The following is a 15,815-nucleotide window of genomic DNA, read 5'->3' as shown; positions in this document are numbered from 1 at the left end:
CATAAGTAAGAATATACCATCTTAAAATAGAGGAGGATAATTCTATGCACAGATGACAGAAATTGCAAAGACCAAGAATGGAAAACATAGATTGTTTGAGAAAGGAAAAATTAAAACCTGTATGGCTTGAGTGTAGAGAAAGGATCCTAAGTGATGCAAGTTAATAATAAGTATTCAGTCAATGTATAATAAAGAGCCCTAATGAAAAGCTATTGAAAAGTGCTTAATGATAAATTTTATACAAAAGAATACCAAATAATTGGATAAAGCTGACAACTCTCACAGAGATTGGGGACCAAACCAGAGTCCAGTGTTCACCCTGAGTTAAAGAGGCAAAGCTGGAAATTTGGGGAGGTCAAGACAGTTAAATTCCCTGGACAGACTGTGGAGTAGAGAAAGGAAACTGCACACAGAGAATACTACTGAATTTTGTAAAGGGTCTGCCTCAAGTATTCAACTGTAAATTGATGAGTGCATGTGTGTGAGAAAACTAAGCAAGATCTGAGAAAGAATAATCCAAAAATATTGGTGGGTAATGTCTGGTACTTGCGAGAGGCTGAGAATAGTTCTTGTTTCTACCAACTAACTAGAAAACTTAAAGATCCATGTAGCCTTGGATAGAGTACTCAGAAAGGTCTTCACTTAGTGGTGGAAAATAATTAACCCTAGAATGAGCACTATTCTGGTCCTGCCTAATAAAAAATAAGATTAAAAATGGTCAAAATGTTTCCAAGTAACAACTATGTCCTAAAACCAAGCTCCATAATATTTATAGGACCCATATCCAGCATCCAATAAGATAAAATTTACAATGTCTGCATTCCAATAAAAAAATTATCAGGTATGTAAAAAAGTGGGAAAATACAACACACAATGAGAAAATAAATTAATCATCATAGATAAGACTAGAATTGATGCAAATACTAGAATCAGTAGATAAGGACATCAAAACAGTTGTTGTATTCTATTGCTCAAAACTTTAAGTAAATGCATGAAAGTTATGAAAAGAACCCAAATAGAACTTCTAGAAGTTAAAACTACTATGTATAAAATAAAATATACAGAGTATGTGGGCAAAGACAGATTAGTCATTACAGAGGAAAAGATTAGTAAGCATATAACAATAGAACATATTTAAAAAAAAAAACATAAAAGAGGAGAGAGGAAGATGGCAGACAAGGTAAAAGCAGGGTTCATTTCCTCCAAGGTTTGCATTGAAATTATAACCAAATTATAAAATAATCAACGTGAAGAATCACCTGAAGTCCAACTGATTGTAACGTGTACATCTGATAATATAAAGGAGCCACATTGAAGCCTGTAGGAGGAGCAAAGTCACGAGCTGGACTGAGCCCGAACACGCATGTGGTAGAGGATCACTGGGAGGGAGAGCAAGGCTGCAAAGGTAGTCCTGGCCTCATTCAGGAATCCCCAGCCCAGGGTTCCAGCCCAGGGAAGAGAAAATTCCAATAACTCTGACTGTAAAAACCAGAAGAGATTCTGGCCATCTGGGTGAGATGGAAGGAGACTGAATCCCTAGAAACCCCTTTGAAGGACTCACGCACAGGCTTTCTGACCTGCAGATACTCACCTGAGACACTGGTGACGGGTCAGAGGCTTGCACTGGATTCATACAGAGAAAGTCTGCATTACATGGCAGCAAAACTAGAGCTGGAAGGGCAGCCACCATTGTGCCTTAGTCCACACCCCCTATCAGACAATTTACAGACTACTCCAGCTTGACTGTGCAGACCTCTCACACAGGGCCATTAGGAAGCTCTAGACTGAGAGAATCAGCCCACCCCACTCAACCTGCAGATTGTCCAGAGCTTTTATTGTTGGATGGCAGCCACGCCCTGCCAGTGTTATGAGTACGCATTTCTGAGATTGAGTCAGGCAGACCACTACTGCCAACACAAATGTGGGCAGATATCAAAGATCTGTGGGTCAGTCCCAGACAGCAGCTGGTCTTGCTGTGATCTGGGACTTCTGTGGTAACGCATGAAGTTACCAAAGTTACAGCAAGATTGAGGCTATATTGATCTGACTGTCATTGTCTCCCTGAGACCCTACACCATCCTACTCACAAATTGTCTCAGGTGGCCCATTGACAGTGAATTGCCACAGCCCTATACCCGCCCTCACACCCCCCCAAGTCTCTCAATCGACACAGGCAACAAACTTTGGCTAACACAAGGCAGAAACTACACAGAAATCAGTAGCATGCAGACCTCTGCTGCCTGTAAGAATTGCAATATTATGTCTGGGAAGTGCAGGGGTCTGTGGGACCACCCCAGATGGCAGCTGGTCTCACTGTGAACTGTGACTACAGGAACGCCTGGGCACAGAAGTTGCAGCAAAACTGAGGCTGTATTGGCTTGACCACCTTCGTTTCCCTGAGATTTCACTTCACCCAAGCTACAAAATGCCTGCAGCCCATTGACAGGCAGCCTTCAGTGCCCTGCTTGGCTCTGAGGTTGCACAATCTGTGCAGGCAACAGACCTTGGCTAGCACAGTGAGAGCATTTTGAGAAAACAGTTGTGGGCAGACCACTGCTGCCTGTACAAGCTGCAATGTCTCTTGGGATTGCAGGGATCTGTACTGGCCTGATGGCCCTTGATTTCCTGAACTCTTGCCCCATCCAATACACAAAGTGCCTGCCACAAGTTGATAAGCAGCTACACGTGCCCTGGGGTGACACATTCAGGTCTAAGGTGGGCAGTAGCTGTCCTTGCTACGATTGGAAACTTGTACAGGGAGCCACAGAGACAGCACTGGCATGTAAACTGACTGCAGTGGCAGGGAGAAATTTACTTAATAGACCCAAAATGCCCCACCTAACACGCATGTCACCCAGAGGCTCTTCCAGTTACAGAGATTTACAGGCAACTGACAAGCAGTGTCAGGCCTTGAGGAGCACTGGTTCCTCTGCTAAACTGCCATTAAGAAAGTAGGCATCTGAAAAATACAAAGGAAAGGGCTTGCAGAAATGACTGATTCCATCGGTTATAGATTAACCACACCCTATAGATCTTTAAATGGCCTTCTAGAAACTCTTGCTAAACCTACAAAACAAGCGATCTATAAAAAGATAGGACTGGTGGTCCAGGAATTCCTTCCTTCATGTAGCCCCCATCCAAAACTCCCCTTCCCATCTTGAGTCAAGAGGTGCATGTAGAACCTCAGACAAAGGAATCACACACTCCTTGCATGGACACTACAGGGGTATATAAACTGTAAGAAATCTAACCAAGGGAAGCTCATACTTTGGGTCTGTTGAGTGCCCCACACTCTTTACCGGCAATAAAATCTCCTTCCTCTAACAAAGTTGTCTGAGCATCCAATTTCCTCCATTGAGTGTCACTTCTTGCAACACCATAGGTCAGGGACAAGGGATAACCAACCCTTGCCTATAGCACTGTCTTTTCCACATACCTATAGATCCAGCATAGGCAACAATCATCTGCGGATCACTTTGTAGTTCCCACCGGGTAGCCCTGAGCAAACAAAAGCTGCAGCTGACCTTGGCCTAAGAGGGACCCCCTCCCAAGGAGCCACAAAACCAACGCACTTGGAGGCCGGCTCCAGAACACAATGGAGCAACTCCTGACTAGCCCCATTAGCAGTGCACACAAAGAGTGGTTGCACAGGTAAACATGCCTGCTAGGGCAAAACCCACTCAGTGGGGTCAGCCCTCACACAGCAACTCTTGCCTTGTGTGTGCAACCAATTTCTACAATTAGTTAGCCCGAACGTTAATCTCATCCACTGACATACTAACAAAAATAAAGGTTTGGTGACGACAGAAGATCACACGCAATCCACACAAAGATCACGTACAGAGCCCCCAGCATAGGGGATCAGGGAGAGTGTGCCACACTGGGCCACATAGGACATCTTCCACATTAGGCCATGTGGCCAAAGCTGAAAGACAAAACAAACATTCTTAACACATAGAAATGAACACAGAGAGGTTAATAAAATGAGACAACAAAGAAACATGCCACAAATGAAACAATGGGAGAAAATTCCAGGAAATAAGCTAAATGCAATGGATGCAAGCAACCTACCAGAGACAGAGTTCAAAATAATGGTTTTAAGGATGCTCGACTAACTTATGGAGAAAATGAATGAGAACAATGAGAACCTCAACAGAGACATAGTAAGCATAAAAAATGACATAGAAACCATAAAAAAGAACCAGAGAGAAGTGAAAAATACAATAACTGAAATGAAGGATACACTAGAAGGATTCAATAGTAGATTGGACGAAGCAGAAGATCTAATCAGCGAACTGGAAGACAAAGTAGCAGAATATACCCAATTAGATCAATAGAAAGAAAAAAAGAATTCAAAAAAAAAAATGAGGATAGTTTAAGAGACTTCTGGGACAACATGAAGCGTAACAATATCCAGATCATAGAAGTATCTGAAAAGGAAGAGAGAGAGCAAGGGATTGAGAATCTATTTGAAGAAATAATGACAGAAAACTTCCCTAACCTGGCAAAGGAATTAGACATACAAGTGCAGGAAGCACAAAGAGTCCCAAACAAGAAGTATTCAAACAGTTCCACACCAAGACACATCATAATTAAAATGCCAAATGTCAAAGACAGAGAGAATCTTAAAAGCAGCAAAAGAAAGGCAGCTAGTTACTTACAAGGGTACCTCCATAAGAATGTCTGCTAATTTTTCAACATAAAACTTTGCAGGTCAGAAAATGAAAATAACAAATACGAATAATAAAATGTCAGTAACTATATACCTATCAGTAATCACTTTAAATATAAATGCATTAAATGCTCCAATCAAAAGTCATAAGATAGCCAAATGGATAAGAAAACAAGACCCAAACATATGCTGTCTACAAGAGACCCGCTTCAGATTGAAAGACACACAGAGACTAAAAAAATATTTCAGATGACTAGAAACAAACAAAAAGGCTGGAGTAGCAATACTTATATCAGACAAAAGAGACTTTAAAACAAAGTCTATAATAAGAGACAAAAAAAAGGGCATTACATATGATAAAGAGATCGATACATCGAAAGGAAATAACCCCAGTAAACATAATCGCACCTAAATAGGAGCACCTACATACATAAAGCAATTATTGACCGACATAAAAGGAGAGATCAACAGTAATACATTCAGAGTAGGAAACTTTAACAATCCATTGACACCAATGGACAGATCTTACAAACAAAGAATCAACAAGGAAACAATGGACCTAAAAAACACACTAGGCTAGATGGACTTAACAGATATTTTCAGAGCATTTTACCTCAAAGCAGCAAAATACACATTCTTCTTAAGTGCACATGGAACATTTTCCAGGATAGACCACATGTTAGGGCACAAAACAAGTCTCAATAAATTTAAGAAGATTGAAATCATATCAACCATCTTCTCTGATCACAATGGAATGAAACTAGAAATCAACTACAAGGAAAAAAAAAACTGGAAAATATACAAACAAATGGAGGATAAATAACATGCTACTAAACAATGAATGGATTAACAATAAGATCAAGGAAGAAATCAACACATAATTAGAAACAAATAAAAATTAAAACACAATCATTCAAAATCTATGGGACACAGAGAAAGCAGTCAGTCCTAAAAGAAAATTCATAGCAATACAAGCCTAACTCAAGAAACAAGACAAAGCTCAAATAAACAATCTAATCTTACACTTAAAAGAACTAGAAAAAGAACAGCCAACAAAGCCCAAAATGAATAGAAGGAAGGAAATAATAAAGATCACAGTGGAAATAAATCAAATAGAGTGTAGAAAAACAGTACAAAAGATTAATGAATCCAAGAGCTGGTTCTTTGAAAAGATAAACAAAATTGAAAGACCCTTAGCCAGTCTCATCAAGGAAGAAAGAGAGAGGACGCAAATGAATAAAATCAGAAATGAAAGAGGAGAGATAACTATGGACTCCACAGAAATACAAAGGATCATAAGAAAGTACTATGAGCAATTATATGCCAACAAATTGGACAATCTGGAAGAAATGGACACATTCCTAGAATTGCCCAAGACTGAGTCAAGAAGAAACAGAAAATCTGAACCTACTGATTACCACCAATGAAATAGAATCAGAAATCACGCCCTCCCCTCAAAAAAAGTCCTGGACTGGATGGCTTCATAGGCATTTTCCCCAAGCAATTGAAGAAGAATTAAAACTTACTGTTCTCAAAATATTCCAAAAAATTCAAGAAGAGGGAAGGCTCCCTAACTCTTTTTATGAGGCCACCATTACCTTGATTCTAAAACCAGACAAAGACATTAAAAAAAAAAAAAAAAAAGAAAGAAAACTATAGGCCGATATATCTTATGACCATTGATGTGAAAATCTTCAAGAAAATATACACAAGCTGAATTAAGCAATACATTAAAAATATCATACACCATGAACAAGTTGGATTTATTCCTGGGACACAAGGTTGGTACAATATCCTCAAATCAATTACTGTTATAAGCCAGATTAACAAGTCAAAAGATAAAAAACATATGATCATATCAATAATTGCAGAAACAGCATTCGACAGAATCCAGCATCATTTATGACAAAAACTCTCAGCAAAGTGGGAATAGAGGGAACATACCTCAACACAATAAAGGCCATATGTGACAAACCTACTGCTAACATACTCAATGAGGAAACGCTAAAGCGTTTTCCTTAAGATCAGGAACAAGACAAGGATGCCCACTTTTAACATTCTTCTTCAACATTGTATTGAAAGTCTTAGCCACAGCAATCAGACAAGAAAGAGAAATAAAAGGTATCCGAATTGGAGAGGAAGAAGTAAAACTCTTGTTATTTGCTGATGACATGATACTATATATAGAAAACCCTAAAGTTTTCCTCAAAACACTGTTAAAACTGATTATTGAATTCAGTAAAGTAGCAGGTTACAAAATAAATATTCAGAAGTCAGTGGCATTTTTATACACCAATGATGAACTTTCAGAAAGAGAAATTAAGAGAATAATTCCATTTACAATTGAGTTGAAAACTATAAAATATCTTGGAATCAAATTAACCAAGGAGGTAAAAGGCCTGTTTTCAGAAAATTATAAGTCATTGAAAAAAGAAATTGAAGAAGATACAAATAAATGGAAGCATATACCATGCTCATGGGTAGGAAAAATCAACATCATTAAAATGTCCATACTACCCAAAGCAATCTACAGTTTCAATTCAATCCCTATCAAAATACCAATGGCATTTTTCAGAGAGCTAAAAAATAATACTAAAATTTATATGGAATCATAAAAGAAAGAAGAACATAGTTGGAGGTATCACACTACCTGATATCGAACTATACTACAAAGCCACAGTAATCAAAATAGCATTGTACTGGCATAAAAGCAGATACATTGATCAATGGACCAGAATAGAGAGCCCAGAAATAAACCCATGCCTATACATTCACTTAACATATGTCAAAGGAGGTAAGAATGTACAATGGGGTAAAGACAGTCTCTTCAATAAATAGTGTTGGGAAAATTGGACAGATACACCCCCCCCAAAAAAAAAGAAACTGGACCACCTTTTTATAACCTATACAAGAATAGACTCAAAATGAATTAAAGACTTAAATGTAAGACCCAAAACCATAAAACTTGTTGAACAAAACATAGGCAGTAAACTCTCTGATATTACTAACAGTAATTTCTTTTGAGATATATCTCCCTGGGTAAGAGAAGCAAAAGAAAAAGTAAATAATCATACTAAAAAGTTTTTGTACAGCAAAAGAAACCATCAACAAAACAAAAAGACAACCAACTGATTGGGAGAAGATATTCGCTAATGATACATCTGATAAGGGATTAATATTCAAAATATATAAAGAACTCATACAACTCAACAACAAAAAAACAAACAATCCAATTAAAAAACGGACAGAAGACCTGAACAGATACTTCTCAAGGTCACTAACCATCAGAGAAATGCAAATTAAAACCACAATAGAATATCACCTCACACCTGTCAGAATGGCTATCATCTATAAATCAAAAAACAAGTGTTGGCGAGGATGCGGAGAAAAGGGAAACTTCATACATCGTCGGTGGGATTGCAAATTGGTACAGCTGCTATGGAAATCAGTATGGAAGTTTCTCAAAAACTTTTCTCTTTTGTCTCAGCAATTGCACTTCTGGATATTTATTCAAAGAAAACCAAAACAATAATTCATAAAGATCTATGCACTCCAGTATTCATGGCAGCACAATTTACAATAGCCAAGATATGGAAGCAGTCTAAATGCCCATCAACAGATGATTGGATAAAGAAATTATGGTTCTTATATACAATGGAATATTACTCAGCCATTAAAAAAAATGAAATCCTACCATTTGTGACAACATGGATGTAGCTAGAGGTTATTATGCTGAGTGAAATAAATCAGAGAAAGATAAATACCATATGATTTCACTTATATGCGATATCTAAGGAACAAAAAAAACCCAAATTAATCAAAAACAGACTCACAAATATAATGGAAAATTTGGTGATGGACAAAGGGAAAGCAGGGTTAGTGGGCTGGGAGAATGAGGTGAAGGATTAAAGAAGTACAAATTAGTAGTTGATAGATGGTCACGGGGTTGGGGAGCATGGCATAGGGAATGCAGTCAGGTGGAAAACCAGAGAACAGAAGGAACAATTTGAGTGATCATTTTATAAACTATACAAATGTCTAATCAATGTACTGTATACTTGAAATTAATTAAAAAGAATAAAAAATAGAAACATAAAAGAAAAGAAAATTAAAATGCAACTTAAAAGCATAAGGTATCCCTACAAATCTATTAGAAGAGTTAAAACTAAAAATACTGATCAATATACAGTGTCAGAAAAGATGTAGAGGAACAAATTATCATGTATTGTTGGTGAGAATATGAAATGTTACAACTACTTTGAAAAACACTTTTTCAGGACATTGGGAAGCTCAGTCCTCCACTCACTCTCCTCCAACCACAGAGCCCTTATAGCCATGAAGGAATAGCTCAAAGGCTATGAGACCCAAACAACTTGCTGGGACCATCCTAAAATGACAGAGCTCTACCAGTCTTGAGCTGACCTAAATAATGTCAGGTTCTCAGCTTGTAGGACTGCCATGAAACTCTGAAGACTGCAGAAGATCCTTTGCTTGGATCTCTTGAGCCTGTCTGCTGCATGTGATTCCTTGGACCAGCATAATCTCAAGCAAAATGACCAGCCCATGGACATCTTGCAGATCATTAATTGTTTGACCACTATTTATGATTGTCTGGAGCAAGAACACAATAATCTGGTCAATGTCCCTCTCTGCATGGATATGTGTCTCAACTGAATGCTGAATGTTTATGACACGGTACAAACGGGAAGGATCCGGGTCCTGTCTTTTAAAACTGGCATTGTTTCTCTTCGTAAAGCACATTTGGAAGACAGGTACAGATACCTTTTCAAGCAAGTAGTGAGTTCAACAGGATTTTGTGACCAGTGCAGGCTGGGCTTCCTTCTGCACAATTCTATCCAAATCCCAAGACAGTTGTGTGAAATTGCATCCTTTTGGGGGCAGTAACATTGAGCTGAGTGTCCGGAGTTGCTTCCAATTTGCTAATAATAAGCCTGAGATTGAAGTGGTCCTCTTCCTAGACTGGATGAGACTGGATCTCCAGTCCATGGTGTGGCTGCCTGTCCTGCACAGAGTGGCTGCTGTGGAAACTGCCAAGCATCAGGCCAAGTGTAACATCTGCAAGGAGTGTCCATCATTGGATTCAGGTACAAGAGTCAGTCTAAAGCACTTTACTTACGATGTCTGTCAAAGTTGCTTTTTTTCTGATCGAGTTGTGAAAGGCCATAAAATGCACTATCCCATAGTGGAATACTGCACTGTGACTATATCAGGAGATGTTCATGACTTTGCCAAGGTACTAAAAAATTTCAAACCAAAAGGTATTTTGTGGAGCATCCCCAAATGGGCTACCTACCAGTGCAGACTGTCTTAAAGGGGGACAACATGGAAACTCCTGTTACTCTGACCAACTTCTCGACAGTAGGTTCTGCACCTGCATCGTCTCCTGGGCTTTTCACACAATGATATTCATTCATACATTGAATATTATGATAACAGGCTAGCGGAAGTGGAAAACAGCAATGGATCTTATCTAAATGATAGTATCTCTCCTAATGAGAGCATAGGTGATGAACATTTGTTAATCTAGCATTATTGTCAAAGTTTGAACCAGGACCCTTCCCCAAACTGAGCCAGCCTCGTAGTCATGCCCAGATCTTGATTTCCTTAGAGAGTGAGGAAAGAGGGGAGCTAGAAAGAATTCTGGCAGATCTTGAGGAAGAAAATACAAATCTGCAAGCAGAATATGATTGTCAAAAGCAGCAGCATAAATGCAAAGGCTTATCCCCACTTCCACCCCCTCCTGAAATGATGCCCACCTCTTGCTAGAGTTGCCAGGATGCTGAACTCATTGCTGAGGCCAAGTTACTTCATCAACACAAAGGCCACCTGGAAGCCAGGATGCAGATCCTGGAAGATCACAATAAACAGCTGGAGTCCTAGTTACATAAGCTAAGGCAGCTGCTGGAGCAACCCCAGGCAGAGGCCAAGGTGAATAGTACATCAGTCTCTTCTCCTTCTACCTTCAGAGTTCAGACAGCAGTAAGCCTACGCTGTTACAGGTGGTTGGCAGTCAAACTTCAGAATCTATGGGCGAGTAATATCTTCTCAGTCCTCCCCAGAACACAAGCACAGGGTTAGAGGAAGTTATGGAGCAACTCAACTCTTTTCCTAGTTTGAGAGGACACAATGTAGGAAGCTTTTTCCACTGGGCAGATGATTTGGATCAAGCTATTGAGTCCTTAGTTTCAGTCATGACAGATGAAGAAGGAACAGAATAAATGTTTTACAATACCTAATTCCCACATAGTTTTTTTTTTTTTTATAAATTTCATATAACAAAGATGATTAGACAGTAAGAATTTACAAGAAAAAAATCTATATTTTTGTGAAGGGTAGTGGTACTATCTATAGATTTCAGTAGTTTCTAAGTCTGTTATTGTTTTGTTAACAATGACAGATTTTACACGTCTGTGCAATACTACAAAAAATTATAAGGAAACTACATGTAAAATCTTCATAGTTAAATAACTTGCCATTTCTTTATATGGAACACACTGTTTTTTTAAAAAAAATTTATAACAGTTATAAAGAAAGATTGTAAAGTAAAGTGCACTTTATTTATAAAAAGTTGTTTATAAACACCTCCCCCCAAAAAAAAACAAACACATACATACAGACACAGAGAGAGACACGCAAACCCACACAAAGTTTGAGGCAGTGTATTGTTTTGCATCCTTTTCATGTGATAGCTATTTGAAATCCATGGATTTTCTTTTCTTGTATATTAAAGATAAGATTTCCTCTAACACCGCCAAATAAATGGCTGTGAGTTTTTATTTTATACATCTATGTCTATGAGTATATAGATACTATAGGTGTATAGATAAACAGATATGAATTTCTAGAGATCTTTTAAATTTCTTATTCAAATGTTCCTATCACTTACTAATGGAAAGAAATTACTTCTGGTCATCCGGGCTTATCTATTTGGTCTAGAATGATTTTTCCCTGGAGCCTCTTCCACCAGAAGGAAACTAACACATTTAATGATGCTGCAGTGGAAGTCAGAACATCAGAAGGCATTTTAACTCCCCAAGACGAGGAGGGCTCTGGGTCTTTAGCCTCTCTCTCTGAGGGAGTAAGCCACTCTTGAAGTAAAGGAATGGATAAATTTTCATAACCATACATAAAGATCTTAGTAATTACCACTAAATGATTCTTCCCTCTTCTCACAGTCAAACAGAAGTGGGTATGTGTATGGGTTTTTTTTTTCCTGTTGCAATGAGCTTTTAAATGCCATAAGACTTAATTCAAAATAATGTTTGGAAAAATGTAAGACAATAGCCCTATCACACTGTGATACTATTAAATATTCATTCAGAAGTTCATGAATTGGGCTTCCCTCCTTTGTATTTCTCTACAAGTAATTCCACACAAGTTTGTAAGCAGGAACACAAATTGATTCAAATGTTCCAAAAGATATTCCAAATCCTTTTTGGTGTATTAGGCAAGTTAAATATAACAACACACTGTTCAAAAAGAGAAGAAAAACTCAAGGGGACTAACTGGTAGGAAGAAGCTTTATTCTTTCACTTAATTGCATTGGTCTTTGATTTTCATTAATCACTCATTCAATAGAAAGAGCCATGCAACATATTATTTTGAAATCTGTTACCTCTTACATCAAGTGTAATTCATTTTTGGAGAGTGAGTTTTGTTTATTATTTTATTAATGGTAATTAATATCAAGCATGGCTTCTCATGCTATTTCTACCTCACTTTGGTTTTGGGGTGTTCCTAATAATTGTGCACACCTGATTTCACAGCTTCACCACTTGTCCATTGTGTGAATATTTTTCTTCATTTTCTTTTTCCTTTAAAATTTCCAAAAGAAAACCCAAAACTCTAAGGTAACAAATTACATGAAGATTTGGTTTCAGTCTTGCATTTTTCCCTTTATATGACTCTGACTTTTTCTTTATTCAAGAATTTTATTTTTTAACTATAATTTAAAGCGAATGGTTCCTTTACTCCCTACTAAGAAGTTTAAGTTTCATTCTAAAATCAGAGATAGACTGAATAATTTTGTTTTAATTTTTTATCTTTTAGACATTAATTCTGGAGTGAGTTTGTCAAAATGTATGAATAAAAATTGAGAGCTTTATTGCTACATTTTAAGCACAATTTAGACATTATTTCATGTTCTTTATAACCACTGAGTATTAAACTATAAATCATAATTAATGTAACTGAAGCATAAACATCACATGGCATGATATGTTGTTTTCAGGTACTGGATTCTTACTTGAGTATCATAAGATATTGTGTTTTAACACTAAAACTGTAACATTTACTAATTATTTTTTAAACTTGTTTTACTGTATTTTCACAGCATATCAGACTTAACCAAATATATGCCTTATTATTTATTGTATTATATTACTCCTTTATTGTGTATCTCAATAAAGCATGCGGTATCATGACATCTGCAAATAATGACGATTTTACTACTTCCTTTCCAATTTGCATGCCTTTTCTTTTTCTTTCTTCTCTGATTCCTATAACAAAGACGTTCAATACAATATTGAACAGAAGTAGTGAAAGAGGCGTTCTAGTCTTGTTCCTGATCTTAAGGAAACGCTTTTAGCCTTTTCTCATTGAGTATGATGATAGCTGTAGGTTTGTCATATATGGCCTTTATTATGTTGAGGTATGTTCTCTCTATTCCCGCTTTGCTGAGAGTTTTTATCATAAATGATGCTGGATTTTGTTGAATGCTTTTTCTGCATCTATTAATATGATCATATAATTTTCATGTTTCAATTTGTTATTGTGGTATGTCACATTAATTGATTTGGGGATATTGTACCAACCTTGTATTTTAGGAATACATTTAACTTGATCATGGTGTATATTTTTAACATATTGCTGAATTTGGTTTGCTAATATTTTGTTGAGGATTTTTGCATTAATGTTCATAAGAGATATTGGCCTATGGATTTCTTTTTTTTGTACTGTCTTTGTCTCGTTTTATAATATGGGTAATGGTGGCCTCATTCAAAACAAACAAACAAACAAACAAACAGACAAACAAACAAACAGCAACTAAGGAACCTTCCCTTCTTTTGAATTTTTTGGAATAGTTTGAAAAGAATAGGTGATAATTCTTCTTTGAATGTTTGGTAAAGTTTTCCTACAAAGCCATCTGGTCCAGGACTTTAGTTTTTTGGATGCTTTTCGATTATTAATTTGATTTTGGTGGTGGTAATTGATCGGTTCAGATTTTCTGTTTCTTCTTCACTCAGTCTTGGAAGATTGTATGTTTCTAAGAATGTATTAATTTCTTCCAGACTGCCCAATTTTAGCATATAATTGCCTCTAATATTTTCCTACAAACTTTTGCATTTCTAGGAGTTCATTTTCACTTCTCTTTTATTTTTAATTTTATTTATTTAGGTGCTCTCTCTCTCTCTCTCTCTCCTCTCTCTCTCTCTCTCTCTCTCTTTTTTTTTGCTTGATGAGCCAGGTTAAGTGTTTATTAATTTTGTTTATCCTTCCAAAGAACCAGCTCTTGGTTTCATTAATTTTTGTATTGATTTTCTAGATTCTATTTTGTTTATTTCTGCTCTGGTCTTTATTATTTTTTTCCTTCTCCTTACTTTGGGCTTTGTTTGCTGTTCTTTTTCTAGTTCTTTTAAGTGTAAAGTTAGATGGTTTCTTTGAGCATTTTCTTGTTTCTTGAGGTAAGCCTGTATTGCTATAAATTTTTCTCTTATGACTGATTTCGCTGTGTCCCATAGATTTGAGTCGTTGTGTTTTTATTTTCATCTGTCTCTAGGTATATTTGATTTCTTCCATGATCTCCTTGTTAATCCATTCATTGTTTAGTAGCATGTTATTTAGTCTCCATGTTTTTATGTATTTTTCAATTTTTCTGTTGTAATTGTTTTCTAGTTTCATACCATTGTCATAGAAGAAGACACTTGATATGGTTTCAATCTTCTTAAATTTCGATACTTGTTTTGAGGCGTAACATGTGGTCTATCCTGGAAAATATCTATGCGCACTTGAATAGAGTGTATATTTTTCCGCTTTAGGGTGAAATGCTCTGAAAATATCTATTAAATTTATCTGGTCTAGTGTTTCTTTTAGGCCCATTGTTTTCTTGCTGATTTTTTTGTCTAAAAGATCTGTCCATTGGTGTCAATGGGGTGTTAAAGTCTCCTACTATGAGTGTATTACTGTTGATCTCTCCTTTTATGTCAGTCAATAATTGTTTTATATATGCAGGTGCTCCTATGTTGGATGTGTATGTGTTTACCATGATTATGTCTTCTAGATTCACCGATTTTGTTATCATTATGTATCTCTCTTATTACAGTCTTTGTTTTAAAGTCTATTTTGTCTGATATAAATATTGCTACCTCAGCTTTTTTTTCATTTCCATTTTCATGAAATATCTTTTTCTATCCCTTTACTTCTGGTCTGTGATTGTCATTTGATCTGAAGTGTGTCTCTTGTAGACAGCATATTTATGAGTCTTGTTTTCTTATCCATTTAGCTATGTTATGCCTTTTGATTGGAGCATTTAAACCATTTACATTTAAGTGATTATTAATAGGCACATAGTTACTGCCATTTTATTATTCATATTTGTTTGTTTTTCTTCCTTCTTTTTTTTTTTTTTTTTTTTTTACAGAAGTCCCTTTAACATTTCCTGTAATACTGGCTTGTTGGTGATGATTTCCTTAAGTTTTTCCCTTTTTAGAGAGCCCTTTATCTCATCTTCCATTTTAAATGAAAGCCTTGCTGGGTAGAGTATTCCCCACGGTTGTAGATTCTTTTTTTTTTTTTTTCCCATAACTTTGAATATTTCTTGCCAGTTCCTTCTGGCCTGCAAAGTTTCTGTTGAATAATCAGCAGACATTCTTATGGGGCTACACTGGTGTATCCCAGTGGCACACTCTCCCTGATTACCTGTGCCAGGGACTCTGGACATGATCTTTGTGTCGGTTGTGTGTGATATGTTGTAGCTAAGACTTATTGATGTTAGTACATCAGTAGATGGGATTAAAGCTCAGGTTAACTAACTGTGGTAATTGGCTATGCCCACAAGGTATGAGTTGCTATGTGGGGGCTGACCCCGCTAAGTGGGATTTCTCCTAGCAAGCTTGTATACTTG

The 15,815-nt window shown here is 36.8% G+C and overlaps 2 pseudogenes; one reads left to right on the top strand and one right to left on the bottom strand.

Moving 5' to 3' along the window:
* Nucleotides 1-1,690, bottom strand: part of LOC102886989 — a 59,823-nt pseudogene extending 58,133 nt beyond the window's left edge.
* A 7,317-nt stretch (nucleotides 1,691-9,007) lies between these two features.
* Nucleotides 9,008-10,911, top strand: LOC102886735 (annotated as a pseudogene).
* The last annotated feature ends 4,904 nt before the right edge of the window (nucleotides 10,912-15,815 follow it).

The sequence above is a fragment of the Pteropus alecto genome, unplaced genomic scaffold, assembly GCF_000325575.1.
Source record: "Pteropus alecto unplaced genomic scaffold, ASM32557v1 scaffold384, whole genome shotgun sequence".
NCBI lineage: Eukaryota > Metazoa > Chordata > Mammalia > Chiroptera > Pteropodidae > Pteropus > Pteropus alecto.
The sequence above is the reverse complement of the archived record's forward strand: the minus strand, read 5'-3'. Positions and strand labels throughout refer to the sequence as shown.